This window comes from Anas platyrhynchos, chromosome 13, assembly GCF_047663525.1.
Source record: "Anas platyrhynchos isolate ZD024472 breed Pekin duck chromosome 13, IASCAAS_PekinDuck_T2T, whole genome shotgun sequence".
Lineage (NCBI taxonomy): Eukaryota > Metazoa > Chordata > Aves > Anseriformes > Anatidae > Anas > Anas platyrhynchos.
In genome coordinates this window covers 12,143,722-12,154,994 of record NC_092599.1, presented here as the reverse complement: position 1 = coordinate 12,154,994, position 11,273 = coordinate 12,143,722, and the positions used below count along the sequence as shown (strand labels likewise).

General features: G+C 53.9%; 1 long non-coding RNA gene across 1 annotated transcript; it reads right to left on the bottom strand.

The window, feature by feature from the left end:
* Positions 1–225: 225 nt before the first annotated feature.
* LOC110353508 (uncharacterized) lies at positions 226–7,421 on the bottom strand. Its single transcript, XR_011812524.1, has 6 exons — positions 7,221–7,421; positions 3,164–3,293; positions 2,640–2,743; positions 1,580–1,669; positions 575–729; positions 226–315 (listed from the first exon to the last, which is right to left on the bottom strand). It is a non-coding gene; the product is annotated as an uncharacterized lncRNA (long non-coding RNA).
* Positions 7,422–11,273: the final 3,852 nt, after the last annotated feature.

The window sequence follows — 11,273 nt, the reverse complement described above, 5'->3', positions numbered from 1 at the left end:
GGATCTGCTCCCAGCTGCTGGGTGCCAGCAGAGAGGTCCCATCCTGCCCGTCCCTGCGGTGGAGCAGCCACGGGGAGGGAAAGCTCCTGGTGCCTCGGGTCCCCCCGCGCTGCCTGACAGCGGCACATGACTGCGGCTGGAGTGATGGATGGGCCCGGAGCCTCTCTTTAATAGTATCTCACGGTGGTTTCCGTAAGTTGATGGAGATTGCACAACACTACCAACTGCCATGCCGGATATATTTTGCAACCAGGGCCTTTTGTGCCACATCTGTAGGATGATATGCCAGAGCCTTCTGAGGAGGCCCGGGGAAGTCTGAGCACAGGAAGAAAAAAAAAAAAAAGAAAGAAAAAGGAAAGAAAAATAATAAAAAAAAATAGTCAACAAACCCCTTTCCATAGCAGCTATTTTGGTGAGGCACCCTGGGGTGAGGGGAGCGGGCACCAGCCAGCTTGGAGGCGTGGAAGCCCCGCAGCTCTGCCCCACAGCAGCAGCCAGGAGAAGACCTCTCCCACGGGTGGGTGGCGGTGTCCCCAAAATGCTCAGCCAGGGCTGTGGGATGGCCAAAGCTCACCGAGAGCAGCCGCAGGTCTGAGCTCCCCGGGGAAGAAGTGCTGCTGAAGCACGGTGGAGGTGTTGGCCAGCTCCGGGCTGTCCCAACTGGTGGCTCTGGGAAGTGCTGTCCCTGTCCTGGTGGCTCATGCCATCTCCCATCCCCTCAGCCTCTCTCTAAAAGACAGAAAAAGGAGCCCAAGACACATGGACAAGGCTAGGGATGTTGGTGAAGGCACCAGCCCAGCTGATGCCTTGTGTCCTGGACAGCAGTGACCCAAACCCCTGCTGGCTCTCAGCATCAACCCGTATTTTAACACTGCACCTTCCCACCCTCAACAGCCTTAAATACACAGCACAGCCCCAAATGCACACAAACTAGCACATCCCAACGTAGAATCCCCATAAAACTGCCTTCCTTGGAAAGGTTTTGGGCTCAGTCAAAGAGCCGTCCTGTTGACTCCATCAGATGAAGGAGGTCAAGGAAAGGAGACTCCAGGACTGCTGTGTTCTCAGATTCACATGCAGCCATCAGCCCTGATTTAAGAGGAGGGACAATCTCCATCACAGAGGACCTGAGATGTTGCAGGCAGGGCACCCGAGGTGTTGGCTGGTCCCTGCATGAGGTTGCTCCTCAGCGAGGAGGTGAGGATGCAGAAGGAAGCGCGGAGCCAAGGCTTTGGAGGTGCTCAGGGCTTAAGTGGCTGAAAATGAAAGCGCTGGGACACTTTTTCAGCCTGCACTTGACAGTGGGGATGTGATAACATCGGAGATGCTGAGCGCAGAGCATCTCTTGTGGAAGATTGATGGTGCCAGCAACGAACCGAGCCAAAAACATCACGTCAGGCTCTGTCTGCTCGGAGCTGAGCGCTGCCATGTGGGAGATCCCAAAAAGCTGGCTGATACGGGGCCAGCCATGGGTTACCCAACAGCAGTGAGCCAGGCGTGGTGCTGTGTCATCCCGCTGCCCTGTCATGGGTTTTTGCTTTTATCCCTGAACCCAGAGGGCTGGTGACACTTCACATACCAGCTAGATCTCTCCGGCACTGTCCACCTCATTTTGGGTGTCTTGGTGCCAGCTTTGGCAGGCAGGCATCCGACTCCCCTCTGTCCTGAGCTGCAGAGACAGAACAAAAGCGTGGTGATCCCGCTGTTACCAACCCTGCCTCATTTTGAGAATCCACCTGGGAACGCCCAGACACCCCAGGAAGCACCAAATTCCCTCTGATGCCTTAAATCCAGCCAGATTTTGTCACACTGAGGCACTGATGGACCAAACATTGGTCACTGGCTGCCAGGCATGCTCTGCCAGCCCCTTCACCCACAGCCAACTGCAATAACCACCCACCGTGCTCACCTAACGATGCTGTCAGCAATACCCACTAATCGTTAATTATTATTTATCACTGCTGCTGCCTAATGCCTGCTGGGGAGGTTAAATAAACCAAACGCTGCCACAGATGCTGCCCGTGGCATGGGGAGCAAGGATGTGGAGGAATAACAGGGAAAACAACTTTCCCATTTCCACCCCTCGCTCTTGGAAAGAAAAAAATAAAAAATAGGAAGAGGAACAAAAATATCCCTTTCAGAGCAAGGATGTGGTGAGGGCCCGACAGCCTCCCTGACACACGAGCCAGGATGCGGATACTCTGGCTTTTCCAGGAGGAAAGGAAGGATTTTACCATCTCCTCTGGCTAATGAGGATTTAATTCATCCTAGCTCTGGGCAGGCGTTGGCAGTGCCGCATCCCCTCACCTCCCTCGCTGGCAGGCAGCCCCTGCCTCAGTTTCCCCACCTGTAAATGAGGATAACTCATCTATGGCAGAGCTTCATCTGTTGCCACAAAGCCCTGGGAGGCCTGCACACCTTCCTCCATCCATCATCATCATCTCAGAGGTGACCACAAGGTTTTTTGGGGTGCAAAGAGCAGGTCCCAGGCAGCTGCCCTTTGGGGCTCCCTTCTCCCCTCCCCTCCCGCAGCAGCGGGCTCCCTCCCCTCGTCTCCTTCCTGCACGGGCCAGAAGCGGAGCCAAGCTAATAATTCAGATGACAGAATTAAACTGATCCTGATTAGAAAAAGCCTTTACCCTGAAGAGAGCAAAACCTGGCTCCGGGCTGCCCTGTAATCCAATAGTCTCCCACGGCTGCCGCAGCGAACCCGAAACCTGCCTCCAGGCAGAGGCACTTTGTCCTGGAACAAGGGAAGTTAAATGTGTCTTAATGGGAATTTTGACACGTTTTGCTTTGATTTCACTAATGTTACAGAAGTAGCTGTTAGGAAATATTTCAGCCCCCCTGTGCGGGGCTGGACCCTTGCGAGAGGGACGATGGCTGAGGGGCTGTGGTGCCCGGTCTCCCCCCAGTTCCCTCGGTGCAAGGGCTTCATTTTGGGTCTGTTGGGGAGCCAGGAGCCCCCCAGGTTTGCAATGACACCTGTGGGACAGCTGCCATCACAGATGAGACCTGTTCAAGCCCTTTGTAAGGCCAAAAAAAAAAAAAACAAAAAGGTTTCATCAATTTATTTCCACCAAAACAGCAGCTGGCATTTCCCTGACCTGCAGTAATTTGGGGCTGGGGGGAGTCCACCCAGCATTAAATGCACCCCACTGACCTTCCTGGTGCTTCCCAGTCCCGGTTCAGCCTGGTGGGCACCCTGCTGGACTCACAGCTCGCTCCCAAAAAGTCTCAGCCCGATAACAGGAGTTAGTGGATGCCACGGGGCATGTCCTGGTGCAGCCCAACTGCGAGCACAGGCAGATACAGCACAGTGTGAAGATAAAAAAAATGACAAATGGATGGGATAAGGCTTCACTGGTGAACGTGCTCGGATGGGAAGCTCAAAAAAAGCCAAAACAAGGCTACTCTTCCCCCAGCATCTCCCCCAGCACAAGGCAGAGCCTTCTCAAGCCCCACAGGGACCAGGTCCCACTTCCAAACACAGGTGCCCATAGCAAGGCTGCTGCAGGGCAGGCAAGGAGGGCAAAACCCCATGCAGTGGGGACAGCCCAGCACAGGACAGCACTAATTTTAGCAAGCCTGAACACAATTACCCCAACTGGACCACTTTAAACAAACAAACAGCCAAGTTAGGGGGTTGCAGGAGGCATCTCCGTGCGCCTCCCCAGGGACCGTGTTTACTCACAGCAGCTTTTCCTGCCCCTGCAGCCCCATCCCCACCTCGGCCCATGTCTGTGAGCTGTTTTTTGTTGGTTTAACGCGATGCTGCGATTCTAACCCAGAGCCTCGGACTGTCAAACAGTTTTTCTTTTATTTTTTTTTTCCTTCAGGAAAAAAAAAAAAAAGAAAAAAATACAGCTGAACTAATTTGATGAAAGGGGAAAATAAAACGTAAGCCAGACTAAACACATGCAGTTCCTACCTACAGCCAGGGCCCAGCTTCTCCCAGGCCAAAGTCAACACACGTCAATTTTTAACATGACAGGGCTTTAAAAGGGAGTTTTGAGCCCTGGATGAGAGGCGGCTGGAAAACATTAATAACAAGGTCTGTCAATTAAAGGCAAGCATGACATGCCACCAAGACAAGGGCTGGGGGTTTTCCCTTCCTTCCCTTCTCTTCCCTCTTAATTTGATGAAAAAAAGGGATTTATGGAGAAATCCATCCTTTCGTCCAAGAAATGCAGCCGCATTACCAAATGAAGGATGGTCTTTGTTTAGGAGCCTTGAAAAGAGCCCAGCAGAAAAGGGTCAAAATCCCCAGGTTAAGGAAAGCACTGCCCCGAGGGATGCTCCCAGCGCTGCTCCCGATTCACCTGCATCCAGGGAGCCGTGGATGTGCCTGGGCAGGGTGCTCAGCTCCTGTGCTGATGTGCTTGGTGCACTGGAAATTGCTATTTTGGGTTCCAGAGGGGGAAAAAAAAAAAAAGCTTTTATCAGTCCCATAGGAAGCATTGCCATGGTTCTGTGGGCTGGGCAGGTTTCTGCCCAAAGTCACTCGCTTGTCTCCAAAACAGAGCTGGGAAAAACAAGGGGAAGGGCAGCGCAGCACAGCCTGACCAGCTTCTGGGGGTGAAGGCAAAATCCTTCATGGGTAAGGGGAGTGGGAGCTTCACTAGGGGTGGAGGGGAAAGGGCTTTCCCCAAAAATTATGAGAAACATCTGCCCGCCGTGCTGGGAGCAGGGTGCTGGGCTCTGCAGCAGCATCAGCGGCTCTCAGCTGCGGGAGCAGGTAAAGATCCAGCCGAAGTGGGAAACAGCCGAGATTCATTTCTCTCTCAACACCTAAATAAACACTGCGCCCACAGCCACACGCTGCCCGCCCGGCGGTGTGCGTTACACATCCACAGCACAGGAACCGGCCGGCGCAGCGGCTCCGATATCCCGGCTGCAATATCCTGTCCCCGACAGCGGCTCAGCCAGATGCCGTGGGAGGTGTAAAGAGCCCGCAGCAGCCGAACACAGCCTGCTCTGCTGCCCAGCACTGGCTATTCTGGCCTCCAAAGGGCAGAGGACCCTCCTGGAGACCCCCATGCACGGGCATCGCACCCACCCAGCACATGCTGCAGGGCTGCTGCGGGGAGCAGGGTGCAGGATGCGGCTCTGCTGCCTCGTACACCGCTTGCCAGAGCGTAATGGGTGAGCTGGGCTCCGGCCCCGTTCTCAGATTGTGTTTCGCTTTCCCTGGCCCAGCATCCGAAGCCTCCTTCCAGCACGCACGAGGCTCACTTGGCGAGGGCAGGCAGGGCCAGCACGGGCTGCTTTTTTCAAGCAGGTCCCAAGGCGGTGAAAAGCTCTGCCACCAAAAAGCCAGGCTGGGGTGGCTGGTAGGGGATTTCAAGACAAAGCCTGGAAAGCCTTTTGCTGTCTCTGCCCACAGCCCTCACCTGGAACAGTGGCACCTCCACAGCTGGAGAACAACCTGCCCCAACAAAGGGAACACCTGGGCTGGAGTCGATAGCTCCTCGTGCTCATCATTTAAAAAGCTCCAGGGCTGCTGACAAGCCCCCCTGCACCACCCCATGGGGTGACCACCAGCCGTCAGCCCCGCACTGCCAGCACAAAGCCCAGGACACAGGTAGCAGGACCTGGGATGATTTATGCCTCCGCAGCAGATGCATTGTTCAGGGTTTTTCAAGACGTGCTGTCAGCCCTGGCTCGGAGGAGACAAAGCCGGGGGAGCCGACCGCCCTGCGGTGAGCGGGGACCATCCCTACGTCTCAATCCCTACAGCTGCCTGCTGTCACCGTGCCCACACCACCCTCAAGCACACGGGTCCACCCCGAGCTGCACTTCACACGTGCTTCTCTCATCATTCTCCAAATTTCCAGCACAGCCTCACACACTGCCCTCAGCCCTGCCCTCCTCCGGGCAGGCAAAGCAGCCCCACGCTCCCTGCAGCATCACACAGCACAGACAGAAATATCGAAGGAGAGCCCTTCTAAATCAAGTTCGTGCCCCGTGTCGAGACAGGTTAGCTTTCCCCCTCCCCAGATAAAGGGTACAGATGTTAAACTGATGCCGCGTTTGATCACAACCAAAAAGCCAAGAGGGCTTCAAACGTTCATTCATCTCGAGCTGCAAGCGCGGCCGGTTCTCGCTAATCAGATAATTGCTCCGCTTCTTCCCCAGCACGAAAAGCAGCCAGGCGGCGTGAAGGTTTCCTTCCTCCACGGGACCCTGCTCAGAGCTGGGCTCGGAGATTTGCAAGAGGTTTCCTCCCTTTTGAGAGGCGGTGCTGGGGATGTGGGGCTGGATTCGGGAGGATCGGGCCCCGGACTCAAGCTTCCTGCTCGAGATGAGCGGCTTTGGTCTAAGTGCATTGGGGCTGTTGGCATCTCCATGAGATCAGGGGAGCCATGAGGAATCATCAGGGTTTAAATCCTTCTCAAACTCCACAAGATCACTTCAGAAAGCAAGGGGAGTGAGGACAAACCAACACCTCCAGCGTGGCACGAAGCGAGCAATGAGCAGACCGAGCTGCCCACGAGGGCCTGACGGAGCAGAGCAGAACAAGATTTTCTTCCCGGAGACGTCTGCTGGAAGCAGTCTGAAACAATTCCATTCATGTTGCTTTTTAATAGCAAGGTCAGCTCCTTTCTTCCTACCCCGACATCCTCCATCAGGGCCTCTTTCTGGGAACTCGCAGCAATGTGCCAGATGTCAACGAGAGACAGAAAAACAACCGGGGGCCAAACTGGGGCGTTTTGCCACTGCCCCCAATCCCAAACCGCACCGAGCTGCCTGAGGTGTGTGTGTAGGGGGTGAGTAACACCCCCTGCTCCTTGCTGTGCTCAGGAACGGGGTGAAGGATCTCCTCTGCCCCAGCTCTCCCAGTAGCATCACCCCCAGCCAGCGCCCAGCTCCCTTTTCCTTGGGGACAAGGGGGTGGCCGTGCCACCGAGCAGCTCCCCGACCCCTCTGGGACTCAGACCCTTGTGCTCAGCCCCTTGTGCTGCTGGCCACCAGCAGCAGACCTTGCAGGAAGGCCAGAGCCACTGGGGGGGTCCAATGTCACCACCCCAAGGAGCAGAGGAGCTGTTGGGCCACCCCGTTTTGGGTGGAGGACGCGGTTATGGCCAAATTTCTAGGGGGGGACTTTCAGGGTTGCAGACCCCAGGCACGCAAACACCACGTCAGCCGCTGCCCAGGGCGAGGAGGATGCAGTAGGGAAGAAAAGAAACCACAAGGCTTAAAAAAAGAAAACCACCTACATTCGGGGACACTCTGTACTCCTCTTCAAACTTTCAGCTCAGGGCATGTTTCCAGGCTTCTTTCTTTTAATAAAAAACCCCAAGAGCAGGAACACAGCCGCCTTCTTTCCAAAGGCAGGTAAGGCATCCAGTCCCAGGATCCAGGGCTAAAACCACAAAGCTTTAGCCCTAAAAACACAGCTCCCTGCCCTCCTCTGAGAGGGGCAGAGACCAAAGGGAGGGGAGAGCCCAGGTGGGGGCTTTTATAGGTGCGCAGGTGTCCCCGGTGAGTGAGGCAGGTGGGGAAGCAAAGGCTGTGAACACAACCACAGGTGTGGACGGCCACAGGCACAGGTTCCCTCCCTCAGTTTTCCAGGTTTTCAGGAGTGACCTTGGAAAAAAAAAAAAAAAAAAAAAAAGGAAGAGCCGTAGTTCTTCATGTCGAGGGTGATAACCCGTTTGTCACCGTGCGGGCTGTCTGAAGGCTGCCCAGGTTTTACTTTATTGCATTCCTGGGTGTCACCAAAACCCAGCTGAATTACTCTGCCAACTCCATCATAAAATAAATAAATAAAATAAAAAAGGTGGGAGAAAAAAGTGACTTTGCTTTACGTCTCCACAGCAGGCTGGAGACCGGTGCTTAGACCTCTCCACTTTATCTTATTTTTTATTTTATTTTATTTTTTTTTCGTGAAACCACTGAAACCAGCAGGTGAAAGGCTCCGAGCCCCTCAGCGGGACAACATCCCCGACCCCTAAATCGGGTGCGTTTCACCACCGCACCTGCGACCCCCCCGAAATCACCAAGCGCTCCGGGTGCCCCCCGGTTCCCTCCCTGTGCGCCCCCACCCCGGGCTCCGGCCGCCGGCGGAGCGGGGCCGCGCTGCGCGTCCCCGGGAGATGCTGGGGGGGGGGTCCGGTCCCCCCCCCACCCCGGTCTGCCCCTGGCCGGCCGCTGCCTCGCCCCGCTCAGCCAGAAGGTGACGCCGTCCGCCCGCAAATTGCTGCCAGCCCAATTAGGCGGCCGCTATCGGCTGCAATCACGGCTGCTGATAGAGATAAATGGGGAAGGCGCTGTCTGCGCGACAATAGTGGTGGTGGCTTCTTTTTTTTTTTTTTTTTTTTTTCCTTAAAGGGTGGGGAAAAGGAAAAAAAAACTTTTTTTTTTTTTTTTTTTTAAAAAAAAACAATTGAACTTTTCATCAGCTGCTAATCATGATTTTTTTATTGCTTTGCTTAGCATTTTCTGGGGAATAAAACCTCAGAGGAGCCCAGCCTTTTGTGGAAAATGAAAGGGCATATAAAAAAATGAATGTACATGGATTCTAAATATTTCAGGTTGTATGACTTTGTGTTTGACCTTAGCAGAAGATGAACTAATCCTGCAATATAATAGACTTTCATAGAGATATGGAAAATGGCTGCTTTTTTATCTCAGTTGCCATGGGAACCATCAGAGAGAAGGCCTAGCTGAGATGCAATAGAAGGTTATTAAATGTGTGCTTGTGTATATTGGAAAAATACAGCTTTTTGTCATCTTGTGTCACTCATAGGTCTTTAATACGTAATGTTTAGGTTATTAATAAACTAACACAGGTCCATTTTTTATGGGGAACAACTGTGAATACAGCCATAAAAAAATTAGTACAAGTTGAACATTTGCAAAACTCTTGAGCACGGGCAGGGGCTGGATGGGGCTGCTGCTCGCCCAGAACGTCCCACAAAAGTTTCTCTCCTTTTCCAGGAGAAGGAAGGGGTCAGACGAGCCCTCCTCGCCCACCGCAGAAGCCAGGCACCCCTCTGCCCTTGCCAGATGGGCAGAAGGGACTGGGGCACTGGGGACATCCAGTTCCTAACGGGGCAGTGCTGGGGACAGAGGTGTGCAGAATAAAATGCTGCCTTGTTCGGTGACCGGGCACCGGTCAGAGGATGCCAGGGAAAGAGGGAGCTGCGGGGACGTCTGTCCCCGGTTCAGAATCACCTGCCCTGGAGGCGGGCGGGCTGCGAGGTGGTGGTTGTTCCGTTGGCATTTGCAAAAATAAAAATAAAATTAAAAAATAAAAAGGAAGAGGAGGAACAAGAAAACCTGGAAAAAAATGAGGAGAAAAAAAAAAAAAGAAAAAAAAAAAAGGAAAGAAAAAGAAGAATAAAAGGAAAACAGAAAGGGAAGAAAAAAAAAGAAAAACAAAGGCAGAAAGAAAAAAGGCTGGTGCTGCCCTGAGCAGACTTCGCTGTGACTCCAGGAGGGAGAAAGACTCCCTTTTTGTGGGGTTTTCTTTCCTCCCCCATGCTCACCGCTCGCTCCCCAGGCTCAGGATGCCCGCGGCTGGAGGGGGGCTCCCCATTTTGGGGTCCTCCGCTCCACTCGCCGGGGCTCCCCAGCGCAGCACAGCCAAATATCGAAGATGGGCACCTTGCGAGGAGGTTTTGCCATCCCACCCCGCTCCCCCGGCTCGGGGACGGGCTGGGGACGCTCTCCTCGCCCCAGCTCAGGGCTGCGTGTGCTGAGAGCCCCGGGGGTGTCCCAGGCCCGGCGGGGGCACCCCGCACGCACCGCAGCCCGGCGTCCGTGCATACTAAGCAAGGCAAGGAACACATAGATTTTGCCTATCTGCCGATCAAACGCGGAGATCTGCTCTGGTAAATGATGCATTAGATGTGGTGGCTGTATTTGTTGTGTGAGTTTTGAAAGGGTTCCGATAATCTGGAAGCGAGAGATAAGGAACACCATTTATTCAGCAGCACTTTGGAACCAATTTTCAACCCTGTTCAACCCCATTCTCCAGCAGCCTCCAGGAGCCCAGGAGATAAGGATTGGGCTATTCATTATCTTCACAAGGAACAAAGATTAGCTAGCAGAGATGAAAAATTACCCCTGGATAGTAATAATAAGGAAGCGAACCTGGAGAGTTGCTGAGCCTATATTCTCCCTGCTGCTGGTGCTGCTTCTTCTCTTTTTTAAATTCTCTCCCTCTCTTTTTTTTTTTTTTTTGAATAAATATTGAAAAGGTTGGTTCTTTTTTTTTTTTTCTTTCCTTTTTCCTTTTTTTTTTTTTTTTAAGGAAAAAAAAAAGCGCTTTCCTTGCTGTCTATCATATTTTTCCTCTGCAGAATATGGTTGTTACCGTGGAAGAGAGCTGAGCGCGGTCCCCCCTTCCTCCCAGACTTTCAGATGACATCTTTAGTACAGAAGCTAAACGGCAGAGGAAAACAGCCTTCTCTTCCAGCGGGCATGAAGGGGAAGCAGCACCCCTCCTCCTTGCCCCCAGTGTCGCCGCTGCCACTCGGGGGTGGCCCCGGGACAACCCGGGACAGCAGCGCCAAGAGCCTGGGCTGCGCAGCCCGGCTCCTCCGCGGGTCTCTCACCCCCCTGAGCCCTCTGCTCGGACACCCCCTCTGTCCCCGCTTAGGGGGAAATCTGCAGGCTTCGAACCCCGTTTTTCCCGTAGTTTTTCCGCCGGGGCGATGCTCCCTCGTTTTGGAGTCGTTCCGTGCCGGGGCGATCCCAGGACGCGGCTGGCGGCACCGTCTCCCTCTTCCTGGGCGCAAGGGAAAAAAGAAGGGGATCTGTACAGATGTGTATATTTTAATAGCACATTCTTTTGTATTTTTTCCCCTGCATAAATCTGGGGATGTATCTCCTCTCAGAGGATGAAGGGTAATACAGGAGGAGTAATTAAAACACTTACTTTAGAAATGGGCTGCGTGGGGCTGATAAGAATTATCTGCCGCATATCAAGGACCCTTTTTCCCCCGAACCATATCACAAAGACAGACAGAAAATGCCAGCAGAATAGGATTCCCCCCTACCCCTCCCCTGCTCACATTTTTACCTCCATTATGATGATAATTCCTCTCCCGCGAAACTTTTTCTCCTTCCCTTCCCGAACCGTATTTCGTTCCCCCGCTCCCGCAGGGCCCCCGCCGGACGGTCCGGCCTTTTGTCTCTGCATTAATACGCTTTGCCCGCAGCCTTGGGGCGGGGGGCTCGCCGCCCCCTCCCGGAGAATCGCGCCGCGCCCCGCAGCGCCCCGCCGCTGCCCCCGCTGCCCCCCGCGGCGCGACCCCCGCGGC